General features: G+C 33.1%; 1 long non-coding RNA gene across 1 annotated transcript; it reads right to left on the bottom strand.

The window, feature by feature from the left end:
- Positions 1-10,325: 10,325 nt before the first annotated feature.
- LOC140445695 (uncharacterized) lies at positions 10,326-16,249 on the bottom strand. Its single transcript, XR_011951430.1, has 2 exons — positions 16,113-16,249; positions 10,326-10,674 (listed from the first exon to the last, which is right to left on the bottom strand). It is a non-coding gene; the product is annotated as an uncharacterized lncRNA (long non-coding RNA).
- Positions 16,250-16,574: the final 325 nt, after the last annotated feature.

Raw genomic sequence — 16,574 nt, 5'->3', positions numbered from 1 at the left:
AGTTCTGAAATTTTTAGATTTTCAAGTATCTCTAATCATATCTATATCTGGTTATATTGCATTGTAATAGTGATTGGTTACATATCGCAACAAAATACGGGTAAGTACATAAAGGGTATTAACTAACAAAATTGTGTACGTATATGGTGAACACAAATTAAAATCTTTATATTTTATGTCGTTTAATATACATTGTGTTAATCAAATAACCCATCAACAAAGACCTGCTCGGAAAATACCTTACAAGATATGGAGTCTAGAAATACCCTAGTCGAGGAAAAAAGCTGAAAAAAATCTTATACAGGCATTTAAAGGTTCTAAAAGGATATGAAGACGTATAGCTTATTTTGCTTTGTTTTTTCACCAAAGTGAAAAAAATATTTTTGCCTAAAGACGTTACTTCTACATTTTAGAGAAAAATGATTGAATAAATGTTGTAGATCATAAAAAGTTTGTTCAGTTTGAGAGTTTCCAAACTAAAATACATAAACAATTGACTGATATAATTTCAAAAACTCTTATCTTTGAAAAAACACTATTTTCAATTAAAAAAAAACGAACCTTCTATGACCAATAGGAACCAAAATAGCATTTTTTTCTTAAAATCATATTTCCGTTCGAACGGATTCTAAATGGAGATCTAAATTTTATGATCCTACTTATAGATGGCATATACATTGAAGGAGTAAAAAGTTATAACATGTAGTGGAGGGTTTAGGAAAGTTAAAATTTGGGTTCATTGTTGTGTAAAAGTTATTCCTCTGAAACAATCTTGACGTGTGTTTGGAATTTTTTCGCAAATATTTTACCAATAGTTTCTTCCCATCGAGTTTTAGATTCCCCTTAATGTTAAATCTGAGCTATAAAATTTTTTTGTAGTCTTCCTCGTGATTTGTGTTCGTCAACTTTTGCTTTTATTACAACTTTTTTATAGTGTTGGCTTTTAGTCAGTGATATACTCCTTTCTACATTGCGTTTGCCATTCAGTAGTTGTGATTACCACTTACTCTACTTATTTTAGCATTCTTTCTTAAAAAAATGTCGATATTATTTGTTACAGACCTAAGTGGTACTTTTCCAGCTTAATATGATAAATTTTTTTCAATTAAATTTTATCAAGATAGTTTATCATTTTAAAGTGTGTTTGCCAAAGTTTGTGAGATATACAAAATAATTCCTAGTATACTTCATTTAAATATTAAAATATATATATATATATATATATATATATACATATATAGATATATATATATATATATATATATATATATATATATATATATATATATATATATATATATATATATACAGTAATATCCCGAACTTACGCGATAGGTGGGACCGAACGATAATCGTGTAAGTCGAATTCGCATAAGTCGAGGTATAATTTCGTATATGTATGTATATAAATTGTATATATGTATATATAAATGTATATATGAATAAACAACGAAGACATCAGGAGAAGAACCGGAGTGACTGACATCATCGAGAAGATAGCCAGACTAAAATGGAGATGGGCAGGACACATAGCCAGAATGACAGATGGGCGATGGAAAAAGAGGTTATTGGAATGGAGGCCATGGGAAGACAAGAGAAGCGTCGGTCGACGACCTACAAGATGGACTGACGATTTAAGAAGACTCCATAAAAACTGGATGAAAGCGGCGCAAGATAGACGGGGTTGGAAACATGAGGAGGAGGCCTATGTTCAGCAGTGGACTCTTGAGATGATGTATATAAATTATTTTAATTGGGATCGGAAGATAAGAAAAAATAGCAATTTACACAAAATTTTTTTATTAAAATCCTAGAATATACAAATATAAAATTGGCAATTCAATTTATTTTGATGTAGAAGGTTTTATAAAATCTAACAAAGTAGTTTGACGACTCAAAGATTTTTTTTTCTCCCGCAAAATTTCTTCCTAACAGGCTAATAATTCTTTATCCCTTGTTTGGTAGAAGAAATGCGGTCTTTGTTGTGGTCTATATATTTTTTAAATTTCTAATCCCTTTTCAATTAAACTGAGGCCTTCAGTCAAGTTTACAATCGTCATTTGATCCTCAGATTGAACTGGATCCAAACACTCAAGCTCTTCAATGTCTTGTTCTTCCTCGTGCATTTCTATGAGGTCATTTATTGTCAGCTCCTGATTGTGGGAATTCAACAGTTCTTCAACGTCATCACTATCAACTTTATTTGCACTAAATTTATTTGCTGGGCGATATCAACAAGTTCTTTAATAACATTACTAACTTCATCATGCTCTGACATCAATTCCATTTCAGTGTCAGTGATGCAAAAAAAGACACAGTTTTTTTCAGACGCCATTCAACGTTTTTTTGTGAAACTTCATTCCAAGATTGCCCAATAATCTTCACTGCATCTAACACGTTGAATTGTTTCCAAAAGTCTTTAACAGAGAGCTTGTCGTTTTTTCTTATAAATTCATGAAGATGTGCAAATGATCGTCTGGTGTTTTAAGCCTTGAATGTTTAAATGACTCCCTGATCCATCGGCTGAAGTAAACTGGTTGTATTAGGTGGCAAAAATTCAACTTTCACACGTGGGTCAAAACAAATTGCAGAAGGATGACCTGGAGCGTTGTCGATAATTAGCATAACTTTAAATGGAATTTGTTTAGATTGATAATAACGTTCGACTTCAGGTATGAAATGATGACCAAATCAATCCTCAAAAAGGAAAGCTGTCACCTAAGCTTTACGATTAGACGTCCAAATTACAGGCAAGCCATATTTAGATTTATTTTTTAGTACTCTCGGATTTTCTGAGCGATAAACTAAAAGTGGTTTTAAGTTGAAATCACCAGCTGTATTTGACCCCACCATCACTGTCAATCGATTTTTGGCAGCCTTTAAACCTGGAAAGGTTTCCTTTTCACGTGCGATGAAAGTTCTCTTAGGCAACTTCTTCCAAAACAGGCCAGTCTCATCTACATTGAATATGGTTTGTTTGGTGTAGCCACATTCATCTATTATGGCTTTTAATTTCTGTGGATCACAAGACGCAGCCTCTTTATCAGCACTTGCCGCTTCTCCGCTTTCTGCTATGCTATGCCAATTACAGCGACTTTTGAATCGGCTGAACTAACCGTTACTAGCTTGAAACTGTTTATCCTTAGCAATTTCTCCAGCATCTTCTTTCAATATCTCAAAAATAAGCTTAGCTTGGGAGTACACTGTATTCTGATCAATAGGATAATTTTTCACATTTACCTCAATATCACACCATAATTTTAACAGTGTCTCCATTTCGGCGATAATACTATGATGTTTACGTATGATGGTGGAATTTAAAGATTGTGCACTTTTCACAGCTTCGGGAATTTTTTCCTTGTCCTTTATAATTGTTCTGACTGTTGATTCCGATAGATCAAACTTCTTTGATAGTCCACAGAATTTGATTTTTGATTTAAATATCTGTAATTACGTTAAGTTTACATTCCAAAGATAACGTTTTTATTTTTATTTGCTACAGAAGGTTCAGTTTACTTCGTTTTTATAACATTATTGCTCTTTCAACTTTTCAGTAGATATAAAATAAAAATCCCCCTATAAAAGTAACAAACACCCACTCCGTAGACAAAACTCTAGATAAGAAATACCTAATGACGAATCGACAAGATTTGAAAATCGTGTAACTCTGGATTCGCAGTATGATTTCAATCTATGGAATCAATTCATTATTTCAGAAGTTGACTACTTTTCAAAAAACTCTTAAAACACGTCAATTTCAATTTTAATTTTTGAATAGCCAACAATTGCTATATCTGGATTGAACATTACATCATCAGTTTAGACGTATACAACCAAGGTAACGGCACAGCTTATTTGAAAAGTCTCCTAATCGCTTTTGTAACGATGCAATTATTTGAATAGTTATTTTTACAGGATTAACCAAAACTGTTTGTTTATTAATACAATTAATTTATATTAAATGTTTAGTAAAAAACAATTAAATTATAAGAAATGTTGAAATTGGCGAACTTCAGCAATAATGCAATAAGAAAGGTGGGCAGTAAATTCTTTGTATACGTTTTCGATGACTTCAGAAGTTATTTGTGTAATTTTCGTTTTGATGTGCTCCTTCATCTCTTCTACATTATTTAATCTACTTTGATACACTTTGCTCTTCAAATATCTTCATAAAAAAGGTCTAACGGAGTCAAATCTGGAGATCCTTGTGGCTATTCTAAATATCCTATTGTATCTATACAATTACCTGTGAAAAATTTCGCTGGTCCAAATTTTACAATATTGGTCCAAACATTCACCTTCTCTGGATATTGTGATCTATATTTTTTCATCCAATGTGGATTTTCACTTACCCACCATTGATATGTCTGGCGGTTTACGTGACCGTTGGGCACAAAAGTAAAATAATGGTTTCGCAGAATTCGATAATCAATGTCATAGATACGGATTAAAAGCCAACGTTAAGAAAACTAAAGATATTTTAGCAAACAAAACTATATAAATCATGACGGCATAAAAGTCACTGAGAGAGATACTGTACTGGACAGGGTAGGGAAACTCATGTATCCCGGCAGTAATATCAGCTGGGATCCAACCGTAATTGAAAGCCGCATAAAACAAGCTCGAGCCACTTTTGTAAAAATGATGAACGTACTTTGCAGCCACGATCTTAGTATTGACTTTTACGTTCGAATGGCAAATTGCTGGAATGGAGTGAAAGCGTGGACACTAAGTGAGGCGATGCTTAAACGCTTGCAAGTCTTTTAGATGTGGTTATATAAACGACTACCATGAATAAGCTGGGTCGACAGAGTTAGAAATGAGGAGGTTCTTAGAACCCTGAACCAAACAACACAAGTGGTCAATATAATAAATAGACGCAAGCTGAAATACTTTGGTCACATTATGAAGAGGTGTTATTAGAGACATCCTGAAAAATATGGAACTAGAAGAAGAAGATCAATGTCATATTTTAATAGTTCTTGGACTAGATATACTTTGTACGGATGACATTTCTCTTCTTTTATCACTTAAACAATAGGTAATTGGTGGAATTATTATCTAATGCCACCTGTCTCAAACTGATATGGGGATTTTCTTGAAACGCCAGGACAACGTCCAGTTTCTTGGCTTCAGATATTGTTTTTCTACCACTTCTAGGGAGATCTTTAGCATCGGGGCACGTTTCTCGAAATTTGTTTCAATTTTGCTAATTGTTGATTGAAAAATCTGCAAAAAACAGGAAACTTTCTTGGGAAGAAGCTTTCACGTTGGGCAATGTTCTTGAATATTAAAAAGAAATGTTGAATTCTTAAGTGATATGTGAAGAGCTGTTAACAACATTAAAGAAGAATAATGCTCTTAGTACAGATGTCAAAGGATGGCCGAAATTGCATCAAAACAGGAACTAAATATTCGAGCTCTACTTTTTAATAGGAGTCAATTAGTACTATGTATCATTGTACTGTTTCTGCGACTATAATGTGGCACTTCCGGTTAATAACTTTTTAACGGGAAGTAATATAAAAACCGGAAGTTTGTATTGGTTCTCATCTAGCTAAGGTGCGTCAAATAATATCTCACTTGTACTATTTTGGCCACTTTAAAACAGTACTTCCGGTTACAACTCTGGAACCTTAAGTTCGAGGTCAAATGTCTCACCTTTAATACCATCTTTGGTCATAAGCTATCATTCAACACATCACTTGTCATTTTATCTATTCTAATAACGGAGGAGTTGTGTTTACAGAAGGAGTCACAATGGACCAAGGTCTAACATGCTTAGATACGTCGTTGAACGGTTCCTATTTAGAGACCTAAAACAAATAAGGATACTGGATGTTATGGAGGAAAAAGACAGAATAAAATTCTCTGAGTTAGAAGACAATCCAAACCAGACCCTGCTAGAGATATTAAGGCATGATATGTATTGTAGATGGAAGCACAGAAGACCCAAACAGCAAACATATAATGAAGTTCAGATAAGCGTAGCTCTATCAAAAGAAGACAATGCGCCCAAAAATTAATAAAACACTAACAAAAGGCTGAAGCCACAAAAATACTAACAAACCCCCAAAAACGAGCAAGAGGGGCCCACATCCTCGAGTGTCGAGTCACCGAATTCCCTCTGGAGTCCCCCCAGAGTGGGGACTCGAGGCTTTAGCAAGCAATACAGATCGATGATAAGTCACTAGAGATAGCGGGACTAGCATTGGGACGGGGTAGAGTGATTCCTGATTACAAGAGTTAATCCTCCCTGCTCCAATGAATTGTATCACCCTAATGTCATACTTAAGGGGTGTGCAAGTCTCTCAGGCTGTATTAAACTATTGCTTACTTGCCTGAGTTGTGTTTACGGATGAACATGAATAATTCAAGATTTTCACATTTTAATATTGTAAAATGGGTGAAAACAAAATGGCTTATTCATTAGGACCTTCGAAAGTTTTTTCACACAGTTAAAAGTTATGCTACTTTGTTTTACTTGATATTTAATGGCGTTTTTATATTTGGTGAAACTATCACAAAGATTTCTTGAAGTGTTAAAATATCTTAAACTGAGTTTTTTGAGACGATTACAAAAAGATAAGTGAAAAAGTGAATAAATAAAAAGTGAATGAAAACTGCACATTTTTTCCTTTGGTAATTTAAATACATGGAAGCTTTTAAACATACCCACATATATTTTAAATATGTTTTTTTCTACTGCTGATCTGACCAAGTAGTAACTTAATCCTTGCGTAATAAGTTTTTTTCCTGTTGTTATGTCCTAGGCCCTAGCCCTAGGGTACAAGATTTCATTTTTTTTTTTTGATTTGTAGTATCGCTAGCAATTTTCATTTTCTTGCTCCTCGAAATACTTGATATTTAGCAACACATTTAGATAATTTAAAATTGAATGATATGTGATGACTGAATTCTCGCGGTAAATAATATACAAATACAGGGTGTTTCAAAAAGGTATGTCATAAATTAAATCACGCATTCTGAGGACAAAAATTGATTGAATCCAACTTCCTTAGTACAAAAGTGTACATAAAAAAAGTTACAACCCTTTGAAGTTACAAAATAAAAATTGTTTTTTGCATTATCTCCTAAACTACTTGACATTTTGTAATAAAAATGAACATGTTACTTTGTTGTTCTGAAAGCATTTTTCATACAAAAGAAACAACAAAATCTAAGCGCACAGAAATTTTAACGGGGGTTTGCAGCCCTAAATCCCTTAAACTTTTGAGTACGTTCAAATCAAATGAATTTTGTGTCATCATTAGTTTAACACATTATTTTTAAAATTTTTTTGCCTCTTACCACTTTTTTAAAAAACAATTTTTATTGAGCTGCTGCCCTTTTCATTAACCTGTAAAAAATTACGTGCAACTAAATAAATGGCTTAAATGAATTAACAAGTACAAAAAATGTCTATAACCTCTATAAATATGATATTACAATAAATAATGTTCAAAATGGGCCCCATTTTCTTCAATACACATTCGGTATCATTTTTTTTTCTGACGAAATTGATTTGCAGCTTCAATTATTCTAACCCTCAATTGTTGTTTGTCCTCTATTGTTACAGAATACACTTTCTCTTTCATAAACCCACAAAAGCAAAAGTCCATGGGGTTAAGACCTGAACTTCTGAGTGGCCAAGAAATAGGTGCGTCACGACCCTTCCAATTCACCAACCAGGATACTGCCTGCAAAGGTATTCCCGGACTTCATTACTGTAATGCGGTGGAGCGTCATCTTGTAGAAACCACATATTTTGCCTTATTGCAATATTCACTTCTTCCAAATACTCTTGTAAATCGTTTGCCAAGAACTGCAAATAATTATCACCATTTAAATTGTTGGGAAGATATACTGGGCCTATTAGATTGTTATTGTTCTGAAGCTATTTTCTTGTGGCATTTTAAATTAATTACTACTTAAATGGGAATAAGCCACAATTAAAGGTTAAAAAATCGGAAATCCGAAGTGGAAATTGAAACGTCAATAAACGTATTTTAACCTTTAATTGTGGCTTATTCCCATTTAAATAGTTATTAGATTGTTATCCACAATTCCTGCCCAAACATTAACTTTGAAAGTTCTTTGGTGATGAGTCGTTTTTTTGGTGTGAGGATTTTCGGCGGTCCAAATGTGCTCGTTATGATGGTTTGTTATTCCATTTATACTAAAGGTAGCCTCGTCGGTAAACTAAATATTTCTAATAAAATTAACATTTCGAGTGTTTTCCGTTAACAACCAATCGCAAAATCCAATTCTTTTAGGATAATCTTCAACCAATAACTCTTGAACCGTTATTAAGTGATAGGGTTTAAGCAGCTGATCATTCAAACGCCTCCAAACCCTTACGCGAGGAACATTTAGTTGAGCAGCTATTACCCTTGTACTTGTTCCAGGGACTTTTTCAATGATTTCTAAAATGTCTTCATCAGTTGCATCCATTATTGGACGACATCTATTGCCAGCAACTTGCGGTTGGAATGTACCCGTTTCTCGTAAACGACGATCAATAGTAGGAAATAATCGTCTATCGGGTGTATTTAGATTGGGGTATTTTACTGCATAACGCCTTGCGGCTGCTGCACTATTTCCTTGACATTCACCTACGATATTCCCGATAGTTTATTGAAATCATAATTTAATCTGATCCAACTTACCCAAAGTTAAATACATATCATGAATGTGTTGCTTATGTGAGTCCATTTCAAATAGGTAAAAGAAATAAATTAGACTTACTCACAATCAATTTAATTTTTCTACCAAAAATGACCCGTTTCGCTTTTTAAAATTTGCAAAGCATCTTCAGGTCAAACGGTACAAAGTAAATTAAATGCTGAAATTATAAAAAGCCTATACTAGGATGCTGTCTTATAAAGATAAAGATCAAAAAAGTTATAGTAATTATGCCAATATTACATGTCTGTGTTTATTAATATGCATAAAATTGATTTAGCAGACAAAGTGAAAACCCACAAATTGGTAAGAGATAATCTATTAAATTGTAATAAATTAGAAATAAACAAAATACTACTACAAAATACATAGTTTAAACTATCCGGTATTGCTGATAATGGGTGATCTTCGGTCAACGTTGTAACTGTCTGTCAATTAACAAGGAAGTTTCTTGAGGGGAGAGATGTTAACAAATGAAATACGAGTAAGGTATATGTGATTGTTTGTTAAATGCAAGTGATGTTTTATATTATTTAAATTATTAAAGTTATTTATATTTATTCATATTCATTTATATTTTAGAAATGTGTGTTAATTTATTGAATTTTTTTTACAGAAAGAGGACAGTTATATGACAATGAATGAAATTAGTTGTACTATTATGTGGGTGTGCAATTTCTTTGACTTGTAATTATCAAATTTTTTGATAAAAGGCATTTAATTTCTGTTTTGGCAGAAAATTGTGATATCAAATGTTAAAATTATAAAACTAAAACACAATTAGGGACAAACGGAACACAATTAAAAGGACAAAACAGATATAAAACTTTCAAAAAGGGGGCTTATTGGCACTACATTACTTGGTAGGAGAGGAACTGGTAAAATTGAGTTTTTTTTGTTGTCTACTAGTATTTTAAGAGGTAAATTTGACAAACTAATGTAGGTTAAAATGTGACAGTTCTTCTTCTATTTCTTAGTGTTGTAACTGAAATTAACTAGTTTTTGAAGCAAACAGACCTTAGTAGTTAAACAATAAAATGAAAATGAAATTGTAAGCTTATATGTATAATATTGGCATACTTTTAACAATCACTAGATAAATTAAATTTAACTTTAAAATTTAAATGTGACAATAATCGAAATAATTTTATGGCCAACTAGGAAAAAACTAGTTTTTCGAAAAAGTGATAACAGGCAAAAAAGTTTTAAAAATAATGTGTTAAACTCATGAGACCACAAAATTCATTTGATTTAAACGTACTTAAAAGTTTTAGGGGGATTTAGGGCTGCACACCTTAAAATTTTTCTGTGCGCTTAGATTTTGTTGTTTCTTTTATATAAAAAATGCTTTCAGAACAAGAAAGTAACGTATCCATTTTTATTATAAAATGTCAAGTAGTTTAGGAGATAATGCAAACAAACAATTTTTATTTTGTAACTTAAAAGGGCTATAATTTTTTTTGTGTACACTTTTGTACTAAGGTAAGTTAGAGTCAATCAATTTATTTTTGTCCCCGGAATGCGTGATTTAATTTATGACATACCTTTTTGAAACACCCTGTATATTGTAGGACTATTTTATTTTTAAACTATTAGATGTTTATAAAGATGGATGGACAGGTAAAGAAAAAGTCAAACAGTAGTCAGATATTTCCATAATTTATTAGTTGTATAGCGTGTTTAAACCACTACCACTAATCTCATTTCATAATATCAAATTACGAACAATAAAATATTATTGTCAATTGTAAAATGAAGACGATTAATTTTCTGGTGGTACTGTTGTTGTTGCTAGTGTAGTTGATCTACTTCCACAATCCACTAGACTAGGAATTTCACAAAGACTGTTTTTTTCATTAAAGTATGTTCCAGGAGCACAAATCAACTCAATTGGATCTCCGTGATCACATTCATAAAATACTGCACAATCCACTGAATCTGGGAGATATACGGGGTTTTCACTGGTAGTATCTGGGCATGTTCCGTCAGCTGTAAAATTGTAAACAAATTTTTATATACAAAAAACTGACAATCGTTACTTATAAATTATTTTACTATACGGGAGATTATAGGATATACCAAAAAAAGTTATTTACAAAAATAGGAGGTAGCTATAAGCCTCATCTTTTAAAATTTGTTATAAATATACTGGCTAACAATCAAAACAAGATATGTTTTTCTACATCAAGGTTAACTTGAAGGTATGTTTCACAAATTAACAATTCAATTTTAAATCAAATTGTTTTGACATTGTCTTAAATTTAAATTATTTTACAATAGTCAATATCAAACTTTGAAAGGGAAGAACTGATACACAAGATCAATACATACTGGTACATTAGGTGAATGTAATATTTCAGATTTAGCCATACGCCTCACATCCCCTCTAAGGGGAAAATTCACTCACCCCACATATCCACCGTATCAAAAGGATTAAGCTCTGGTGGGAGTCTTTCCATGTTATCGAGCCCTAGGTGATTGGTAGGTCAATAAGGTCATAAGGTCAATACATACAGGTACATTAGGTAAATATAATAACTCTTTACCAACGGCAAGAGTCTATCATGAGCAATATCCAGATCGTCGAAAACTGAATAAGAGTGCATTTTAAAAGGTAGTGGATAAATTAATTTGCAATGGTTAAGTATTATATAGACTAAAAAAACAGAAACGGTAGCAACAGAAGAAACCGAATTCAATGTTTTACTGGACGTCACTGAGCATCCTTATATAAGTACACAAAATATTTTAAGAGAACAAGACATTAGTTAGAAATATTCAGAAAATTATTTCGAGACACCACATGCACACATACCACATCTAACGACACCAAGAATTGACTGAAAATGATTTTGAAAGAAGGGTAGCTTTGTGTGAATCAGCATAGCAAAAAAATAATTAAACAAATAATTGTTTTCGATTTTGTTTTATTCGGAGATTAAGCAATGTTTCACAAAAACAGAGGTGTCCGTCCGCATAACTTCCACTCTTACTCCACAACTAATCCATACCACATAATCGAATAATCAAACTAGGTGGTCCTTATCATTTGAGGTGGTATCTTATGCAATTATGTAAACTTTAAAATTTTTAAATTAGTCTTTCTTCTGAAAGTAAACAGTAAACGAAGGGGTTAATTTACTCTTTTTAGTAAATCATTTATCCGTTTTACTTCAAAAAGTGCTACTCAACATTTGTCAACAAGAATGGTATTTACATGACGGAGCTCCTTCTGATCATAACTGACTTACATAAGTTAAATTGAATGAGTAATTTCGTTAGCGATGTATAAGAAGACAAGGACCAATTCATTGGCCAGCTAGATCACCAGAATTAAGTAAAGTCGACTTCTTCTTCTGGGGCTATATTAAAGATCTATTACACTGCAAACATCCAATAACAATAAAATTGATAATATGAAGGTCAGAATTAGAAACAGATATAATGTTATGCATAAATGCTGGAAATCCGTCTTTAAGCCTGTGTTGACGTTATTTAAGCTCATTCCAAACACCTACTACAGTTAAAATAACGTTCTTTATTTGTTAAAATCCTTTATAAAGGTATATAAATTAAAAACCCAATCGGGCTATGTCATGAAGACAAAACGTTTTCGGAAACCATGTTCCATCATCAGTGTCTAGGTGTACATGTTTTGAACCACTAAATATCTGGGTAAAAACCCGTTAAAAGTTATAGGTTACAATTTAGTTTACATTATTTAGTCTTATATATTAGGATGTTAAAGTTACCAATGGATTAGATAACATGGCAACGTACGACTCCACATGAAGTTGCTGGTACTGAGACAAAGTGTCTACGAGGACTTGATAATAGCAACTGATTATCAATCATGGAAAGAAAACCGAACTGATCAAACGACGACGACTGTGCGAGAAAAAGTTCCATGATTTAAGAATCGCGACATGGAACATCCGATCCCTATACAGATCGGGAGCTCTCCAAAATCTTCTCGGTGAAATGAATAGATATGACATAGATATAACAGTTCTGCAGGAAATGAGATGGACCGGGAGTGGCGCCATTGACAAAAGACACCACATTATATTCTATAGTTGCGACGCTAAAGACCACGCACTAGGTACTGGCTTCATTGTAAATAAAAAGTTTAAACACCTCGTAAGAGACTTTCGTACTATGAACTCTAGAATGTGCATCCTGAGGCTAAGGGGAACATTTTTTAATTATAGCATCTTAAATGTGCATGTCCCTACAGAGGAAAAGGAAGACAATGCCAAAGAAAAATTCTATGAAGAACTAAAAGCGGCGTACCATTCGTGTCCAAAGAATGATATCAAAATTATTTATGGTGATCTCAACACAAAAATAGGAAAAGAGCAAGAATACTTACCAACTATAGGTAAGCACAGCCTTCATGAGGTATCCAATGATAATGGCATCAAACTAATAAATCTTGCAACTTCCCTTAACATGGTCATTGCCAGCACATGCTTCCAGCGAAAAAATATTGATAAGGGAACGTGGAGATCTCCAGATGGGGTTACAGTAAACATGATCGATCATGTTATTATTGACTCTAGACATCACTCAGACGTAACAAACGTATGCAGTAGACGAGGGGCAAATGCAAACTCGGATGACTACCTAGTGAAAAGTAGAATAAGAGCCAGAATCTCAAACAATAAAAAAGAAAAGGGATCCAAAATTGAAAAATATGAAATAAAAAACTTAGCAGATAACAGCAAATAGGCAAAATACAAAGAATATATAAAAGGAAGGCTAGAAAACAGACAAAAGCACGCGGATATAAACAGAGAATGGGAAGCGTGTAAAAACATCATACAACACGCGGCCAAAGAAACCCTGGGTCTACAAAAAAGCTCAAATCAACTGAAGGACAGTGGTTCGATGAAGAGTGTCGTAAAATAACAGAGAGGAAAAATAATGCATATCAACGACTACAACAATGACATAGAATACGAAAGGCAGAGGAGAAATATAAAATGCTAAAGAGGGAAGAGAAGAAAATACATCTCAGAAAGAAAAGAGAACACATAGAAAAAGAACTCCAAGAAATGGATAAACTAAATAAACCATCAGAAAACAGAAATTTCTACCAAAAACTAAACAAAAGTAGAAAAGAATTTAAATCAAGAACAATGATGTGCGGACACAAAGAAGAAGATATAGTAACTCAACAGAGTGAAATACTACAAAGATGGACAGAATTCTTCAAAGAAAAAAACACGAGGATCCACTATATGATGGAATTATACTGGATCAAACGGATACCAGAGAAACAATCCCCCTTCAGTAGCTGAAATGCAAGAAGCAGTTACCAGACTGAAAAACAACAAGTCACTTGGATTAGACAACATTAGCGCAGAATTAACAAAGGAAAGCGGAGACTCCCTATTGAATGCGATACACGAACTAATAGTGAACATATGGAATAATAAACAACTGCCGCAAGACTGGAATACCGGAGTAATTATCCCACTACATAAAAAGGGAGATCAGCTTCAATGTAAAAACTATCGGGTAATAACGCTACTAACTGTGGCATATAAAATACTGTCAAATATTGTGTATGACCGATTGAGACCATATGCGGAACAAATAGTTGGGGGATATCAATGTGGATTCTGCAGGCAGAAGTCCACAATAGATCAAATCTTGAAAAATACTAGTGAATTTAATATAGACACACATTATCTTTTCATTGATTTTGAGAGTGCCTATGATAGCATCCATCGAGAATTTCTGATCCATGCACTAAAAGAGTTTAATATTCCAACTCAACTCATTGATATAGTAAAAGAAACACTTAAAGTACAAAGCCAAATTCGAATTTAAAGCGCACTAACAGATACAATCTATGTGAGAACGGGCCTACGAGAGGGAGATGCTCTATCCTGTATTCTATTCAACATCGTATTAGAGAAAATAATTAGAGAGTCAAAAGTCAACACCAGAGGAACAATAATAACAAAAAGTGTACAAATATTGGTATTTGCAGATGATGTTGATATCATAGCTATAATAGAAGCGAATGAGAGATGATAGAAACATTTAATGCGATAGAAAGAGCGGCACAAGACAGTGGCCTTAACATTAACGAAATAAAAACCAAATACATGAAGCCCAGCAAATCTACAGGCCAAAGAAACCTACAGAATCTGACAATAGGAGACTATAACATCGAAAGCGTAAACAATTTTATATATCTAGATTCACTAGTTACCGCAGATAACAATGTCAGTGAAGAAGTTAAGAGAAGAATACATATCGCTAATAAAACATATAATGGACTAATTAAACATCTAAGATCTAACATCACAAGAAAAACCAAATGCAAAATATACAAGACCCTGATAACACCCATGAGAACGAAAAGCGATGAGAACCTATTAGGTACGTCTGAACGAAAAATCCTTAGACACATATATAAGGAGGTGAAAGAAAATGACATTTGGCGGAGAAGATATAATTTTGAACTGTACATAGCATACAATGAACCCGAAGTCATAACATCCATAAGGATCGGACGTCTGCGCTGGATGGGCCATGTTGAACGGATGTTGGAGACTGAAACACCAAAACATATAATGAGGAAAATACCAGTAGGGAGAAGGTCAAAGGGAAGACCCAAACTTAGATAGATGGAACAAGTGGAACAAGATCTAAAACACTTAAGATTACCAACTGGAAAACAAAGCAAGGAACAGAACAGAATGGCGGAAAATCCTAGAACTCGCCAGGACCCAGAAATGGTTGTTGAGCTACTGATGATGATGATGATTAATTTTATTATTATGTAGTTTGTAGTATTGTAAGCTTATTTTCAAAATAAATTTTTTTGGAGGAGTTGTACGTGCAATCCACATACACTGCAATGAAATAAGTGTAGTGGCGACCAAATATCCCAAATTAAAAATTACCTGAACATTTTGTGAAAAGCTAGATCAATATTTAAGATTTTAAATCAAGAAACTAGCGTCATTGATTATAAACCACCCAGGGGGTGGTTTATAATCGAGGCTAGCGTCAAACGTCTTGTAGTACAACGGGTACTACTCACACAATGCAAAGCATTGCGGCAAAGGCAAAAAACTTAAACCAATATTAGGCAATGCGATTGTATATACTATATACTGCTATCAAGCGAACGGATGGTGATAGTTGTGACGATGCATCGACTAGCCTTTGCTTGTATGCGCAAATAGATTAGAAAAAGAAAAAAAGAGAAGCTGCTTTATATAATTTAAGTATAATTCTAGGCCGAATTTTGGGCGTACATACTATGTTTTTTTTATTTCAGCGAAGGTGAAGTTCTAAATATTATTTAATTGATATAATTGGAATAATACATACAAAATATTTTTAGAATTTTATAATTTATAGAAGATTTTGAAAATTATTTTTTAATATTTTATTTTACTTACGTGCGCTAATCGCTAAAGCAGCACAGCTTAAAAGGAGCACAATTTTCAACATCATTTTGTTTCTTGTTACTGTAATCAGTAGCTTGTCTAGAATGTTCATCGTATTATTGGTCTGCTTTATATATATTTCTCCTATCAAGTACATACATTATCGACTTTCGAGTTTTGAAATCTTTAGATTGTCAAATATTTCTAATCAGATTAATAACTTCCTGTGATAACTGCATATTACGAAAAAATTAATTAACGGTGTAAACTGGTAATTTATCAAAATGACACAAACCTATTAATCTTTTTCTTCTTTTTCTTTGGCTTTTTCCTATTATGAGTTCGCCGTTTTCGCCTTCCAGATTACTTTATTATCCCAGTCACCATCTCTGAGGTCTCTATCTTTCATAGCATTTTCGATGTACATTTTCCATTTTATAGCTGGTGTTTCTCTCCATAGTATCTCCGATACTA

The sequence above is a fragment of the Diabrotica undecimpunctata genome, chromosome 7 (genome assembly GCF_040954645.1).
Source record: "Diabrotica undecimpunctata isolate CICGRU chromosome 7, icDiaUnde3, whole genome shotgun sequence".
Lineage (NCBI taxonomy): Eukaryota > Metazoa > Arthropoda > Insecta > Coleoptera > Chrysomelidae > Diabrotica > Diabrotica undecimpunctata.
The sequence above is the reverse complement of the archived record's forward strand: the minus strand, read 5'-3'. Positions and strand labels throughout refer to the sequence as shown.